General features: G+C 40.8%; 1 long non-coding RNA gene across 1 annotated transcript in view; it reads right to left on the bottom strand.

Moving 5' to 3' along the window:
• Positions 1-1,283: 1,283 nt before the first annotated feature.
• Positions 1,284-6,000, bottom strand: part of LOC148056216 (uncharacterized) — a 38,790-nt gene continuing 34,073 nt past the window's right edge. The window contains exon 4 of the long non-coding RNA XR_015703779.1: positions 1,284-1,394. This is a non-coding gene — a long non-coding RNA (uncharacterized LOC148056216). The remainder of the gene's footprint in view (positions 1,395-6,000) is intronic.

Raw genomic sequence — 6,000 nt, 5'->3', positions numbered from 1 at the left:
GACAGCATAACAGACAGATCAACATCATCAAAAGACAGATTCATACAGTGCCACACTGAACATGGCAGAGGCACTGTATTGTACTCAAAGATTAGTGAACTTTTATGTATTTAGGAGTTCCTGGGGGGCAGAGACTGGAGTACAGGTCTCTACTCAGCTTGATGAGAACCCTAATCACTAGCCTAAAAACATTGAAAAGAAAAAATTCCATTCATCCATCCTTCTCCTTTCTCAACCAAGAAATTCTGGACAACCTCAACAAGGGAGCTAGAGGACACTTGCTTCTCAAAACATTTATGCCAAACATGAAGAGGGGGCTTGACAACTTTGTTCCATCTACCACATCAGTACTTTAAACCACATGAGCTTAGGCAATCTCATTGCCCTCCTCCTTCTAGATGAGGTATGGGACATCTCCTGCCCAAGCCAGATACCTGTCATAGCTGGTTATGCTTATTTTGACTTGCCATTTGTATTCTGAGTTAGTGAGTGCCAATGTTAGTGGAGCATTTCTGGTTTCATATCCAGGTAAACCCCGTCTTTCAAGATCTTATTATGAAGAGTCTTGGGATCTGCAACAGATCAGCTGTTTAGTGTTAGCTATGAATACACAGCGCCAGTTTGTTATAGCACAAACAGCTGCTATAATTATTTGCTTCTCCTTTCTTAAAAAGAAGAGGAATAACATATGAAATGGATTTTATCTGCTTTAGGGATAGCATTAACATCATTTTCCTATGCTTCTCTCTTTTTTGGAACTGGTTTGCATAACATTTCCTAGAAATACGCTCCATATGTACACTAGCTAGCTACAACCAACTACACCAACAAGACATTTCAACTGGGGGTGATTCGGAGGCGGGGGGAGGAGGGACCCATCCACATGCATTTGTTAACACCAACAAATACAAAGATGGGCTGTGGCTGAGCCAGGTGAATTGTTCCAAAACAGCAGGACAACTCCCATCAGACTCACACAAACTAGGTCTGGAAAGATTACATTCAGCACAGAAAAACACACACCTCAATTTGGAAAGGCCTCATTTAGCATCTGGTGTGGTGTGTCAGATTCCATTTGAGATACTGGGCTCCGGAGACCAGTGGGAGAAAACAACGCACTCCAGAGTACATGTGTAACATGAGGAGTTAATCCCACACAGGCATTCATCTTTTCAAAGTATATATTTCTGACAGTTTTGGAAAGCACGCTTACAATTTCCATAATGTTTGAAAACATACAGACACTTTCTCTCGGTGTCACAGCGTCTTGAACTTCTGAGGCCCTTTTCGTGACACCATAAACTTCTCCTTGGAAGCACAGTATGATGTCAGAGGATGTAACAGTACAAGAGGTGAAGAGGAAAGCTGTGGGAGCATTCAAATAACTTTCTGGCCTAAAAAAAAAAAAAAAAAAAAAAAAAAAAAGCTGGAGTTTGATCCAAGAACATTTTGTTCATTTGCTATACAGGGGTGCCTTTTGTATGAGCACAGACTGTTTTGTGGACTCTGGTCCTCTGTAGTCACCATGAAACGGAAAATATACAATGAAGCTAGTGATGTGTTATCATCTAAGATTTCTATGAATGCTATTTCTGTCTTATGTTCACAGTCACTGCTGGTCAAACATTCAGCCACTACAACTTGATAAAAACAGGAGTTTTAATGAATTATCACTGATATTTATAGGTTATTTTCTCTCTTATCTTGTCTGCACAGTTGGCATGACAATGCTCATTAGTGTTCAGGTTTAAGTGAATCTTCCAAAATAAATAGTGTTTTTTAAAACTGCTAGTTTCTCACATATTCATCAGGGTTAAAAATATCCATATTCTTAATACATACATACACTTTGATATCATCCAGGTAAGCCAAACAAGTTTCATGCAAGAATAACTGAACTGCTGTATCTGTCACCTTCAGACTTGTGCCATAGTTACAACAGGTATTTAATGAACAAGTCAAATTTGATGCAAACTTTCAGAAGTTTCGTAGCTCTAATCAGCAAAATAAAAGTAAGCTAGATAATTACTGGAGTGTTAAGCTGATATTTATCTCTGTAATCCCCCAGATGAAAGAATAGATTTCACAAGAACAGTCTTTCTATTTAATACCATATGCAAAAAAAAAAAAAAAAAGACATTATAGGATGGATTGAAGGCAAGCATGATGTTAACGAACACCAGACCGTTTGCACCTTCAGCCCTGTGTAGCCCCTGTGAAACGCTTCTCTTGCATGACCACATTGGCTGTCACCAGGATCAGGCTCAGGGCTAGCAATGCTCACGTATTCCTCTCCCCCTCCTTCAGCACTCCACTTTCCCCCACCATTTATTTATTCCACATTCTTCAACCTCTGTTCCTCTCATTTCATCACAGCCGCTTCTGCTGGAAATCATTTTAGCAAGCAAGAGCTCACAAATAGCAGCATGTACCTACACTGCTGAAAAAGGCCTACTACCCACTCAGACAGGGCACTGGCACAAAGACAGAAAATCATGCCCATCACTTGAAGTAGCCTCCACTGACGCCTCTTTATAGGGTTGTGTTTGGTTTCAGACCTGTATTGACAAGGCCGAAGCCGCACATGTTCGTACATCTACCCAATGGAGCTCATGACCCATCTCCAGGACCTTCTACTTATTTCAAGTACTCCAACCCCCTGAAGTTAAAAATATATTTTCAAATATGGGCAAAACATTCATCTCCATCCATATGCCAAACAGATAAGCTGTCTCAAGATTCCAGAAAATTGCAGTCTGCAGTTAGCGTATAGCACTTACCCAAATGACTACCACTTCAGCAAATTTATTAGCCTCTGAACACAAGATACCACTACTGACAGTATTGAAGAACCTTAAAAGGAGTTGATGCTATTATTTTTACTCAGTTTAATCTTGCAGTTTCAAAAACTCACTGGAAAAGAAAAGAAGCCCCAGAGGTGGTAAATACATTTTGGACATTTCAAGCTTTTTTTTAAAACTCCAGGTAGACCACAGCTGTTCAGTACATCAGCTTTATCAACCATCTCCCATTGTATCATTGCATTGATATTCACACCTACACAGACACACAAATACTTGTCATTAAAAAAATTAAATACAAATGAAACAAAACAAACATCTCGGGAAGAATAGGTGGACTTCAGCGGTAGAACCTGCTTCCATATGCCAAAGGAAGAAAAGGAGGGAACAGATGGCTTTCTTACTTTGTCTTCATACTGCTTTCATACTTACACTACTTCATACTTTGGGTTAATATTTTTATCCAAACTCAGAGTGATTAACAATAAGGAGAGACAGACAGAGGATTGTATTTCACTCTATAATTAGTCAGACACAGCAAGGTGGGTTCTCAGCATGGTACGGAGGAAAATAAAGCATCTATAGCTCCGTTAGCGATACTTCCTGTGCAGAAGGGAATAACTTTTATTCCAATACGTGCAATAGAGATAAGAATTTAAAAAAAAAAAAAACAAAAACAACTCAGACCCACAAAAAACAGGGTTTACAGTGTTATTAATGAAACAAAATACCACAAGGCCTTCTTTCAGGACAAGCCTTAACTCTTCCTTAACTTTAAGCACATGCTTATGTGCCTGGAATGAAGAAATGGACAATGTCCTATTTCAATGCTAGAAATAAGAATGGACTTGGTCTTCTTAAACAGTCTTTTTAAACAGGTAAAAAAGCTGCAATAAACCTAGTTTTAATCAGACTTAACATCTTGCATGAATGTTTTGTGCAACTGAAGCATCACTCTGAGTGCTGACTCTGTCTATACCCACAGTGAGCCTGGACGTGTGGAACGGAGGACACCACTCATCATGGGATCCAGTGACAGACTCATAGGTAATCACACATTGAAAATAAAAGGAACACAGTGCTGGGAAAGACACAAGGCTCTGCAAACAGGGCACAATCCAGGGGCTGATCTGCTGAGACTGCCAGGCCGTGCATAGAACAGTCTGCCTACCGACACAGTGAGAACATTTTGCTTCTATGGGTTTGCTCATGACTGAGGTGCTGTCACACAAATGGGTCAGAAAGGATTGGTTTCTGGCAAAACACTTGAGACTAAATTACACATGCGGCAATAATGTCCATTTACCACAGTAATGAAGATATTTGTAGTTTCAGACCTGAAGGTAAGAGCACATGCTTTTATGACCTAGTTCAAGAGACCTAGTACACACGAAGGCTGTACAGAAGTGACCACCCTGGTCACTCATACCCAGTTTAAAAACTGATGTGGAACTAGGACCAAGAAAAACAACCCATGAAAGGGTCTACAAGACTCTAATCCCATCAGAGTCTCCATGCTGATGTTGGGGCAGTGTCTTGGTAAGCTAGGCATGCATCTCACCTGCTTTCCACAATGTTTTTGCTCTTAAATAGCTTGTGCTTGACCAATGACAGCAGAATGATGGCTAACTTATTGTTGCCAATACAAAGCAGGCACCAAAACTAACATGAGGTCTGTTGTGCTCAACACAAGTAGCAGGATCCCACAGCCAAAGTCTGAACAGCCACAGCAGAGGGTGATAGCCAGCAGCCCTGACAGGGTGTATTTGAGGCACATAGGACAAGATCTGATGATTCAGCTCTTCCGATAAACTCACCCTACTCTATTTACAGCAAAGCACAGCAAAGTACAACAACCTCTCACGTCCCTTTCTGTCCCCTCTTAGAAGCATAGGAATTGCCATGGTGACTGACTAGTGGCCCAACAAATTTAATACCCTGCTGTCAACAGTAGCTGGTACTCGGTGCTACAAAGGAAAAATACAACAGCTCTGCAGCAGGCAGTTACAGCACAGCTAGTCAAGAGGGAAAGTTTCCTCCTAATCCCCTTGCCATTTGATATTGGCTTATAGCTTCAGTAGCAGCAGACTCAGACCCTGCATGAGGAAGTATTTGAAAACAAACATAGCATTAAACATAGGCTTAGAGGCACATGCTCAAATCCGACAGACTTCAATGAACTGAGTGTTTCCCTGCACAGAGCCATGCTCCTGAACTGCAGCATAGGGGTTTAAGCCACAGGGCCTTGTTCTTTCCCTGCAAGAAATACAGCTCTTCTGTGAATAACACCAGTTCCTCACATCAAAAAGATCTGGCCCATAAGAACAACACAAATTCAGAGCAGATTTGTGTCTCTTTGTCAAAGGCTGCCTAAGAGTTGCATTTGAAGAGGTCCACAGATTTCCTGGGAGCTGACCCAGTCCAGATCTTAAACGGACATCTCTGCACATACACTCCTTGCAGAAGCAGCTAACCAACATCAAGAAGGTATTTAAAACTGGAGTGGCCTGGGGGTAGAATTTGATGCAATTATCACTGACTTTAGCCAGACTTCAAGGGCTCAGTCAGTACCCCCAACTGGCTCAAATTTTCCAAAGGATTCAACACCCATCACCACCAGAGCACTGGTATGTTTTGGAAACCTGGAATTGCCTCTAAATACTAACACCACAGAGCGACAGACAGCACTGGCCCAGACAGATATAAGACATATCTGACAGCCTTTTACAAAACTATTCCGGATCAAGACTTCTTTTCCAGTTGTGATGGAGCACTCAGTCAAATAAAGCAGCATATGGAAAACCCCCAGCACTACATGTTCTCATAATTTTTGGAACACTGTAAATATTTGACTCAGTAGATCTTAATCCATAAACACAGCTGGACTCAAGAAACAATGATGGTAACTTATTATAATTTAAACAATTGTGTAACAAAACAAACCAATGATAATCACTTTGGTTTTCTAAGGACAATAGGCACAACCTTTTCACAAAGTTAACGTGATGGTACATGTAATTATATAAAAAATAAACTTACATATGCTAAGATAAATTATTCTCAGCTTTTAAAGAGCGCTGTAGAGGAATGACAGTGGAGGAGAAAAGCTGTATGGTGCAAAGCCAGCATTTCATATAATGTACAGAGCTGGAATGGTAACTGCCAGCCAAAGGACATCCCTTTTCCCTTCTATCCGCTT

This window comes from Nipponia nippon, unplaced genomic scaffold, assembly GCF_047370975.1.
Source record: "Nipponia nippon isolate SJK-2023a ecotype South Korea unplaced genomic scaffold, ASM4737097v1 scaffold_16, whole genome shotgun sequence".
Taxonomy (NCBI): Eukaryota; Metazoa; Chordata; class Aves; order Pelecaniformes; family Threskiornithidae; genus Nipponia; species Nipponia nippon.
This window is presented reverse-complemented; position numbering and strand designations above follow the sequence as displayed.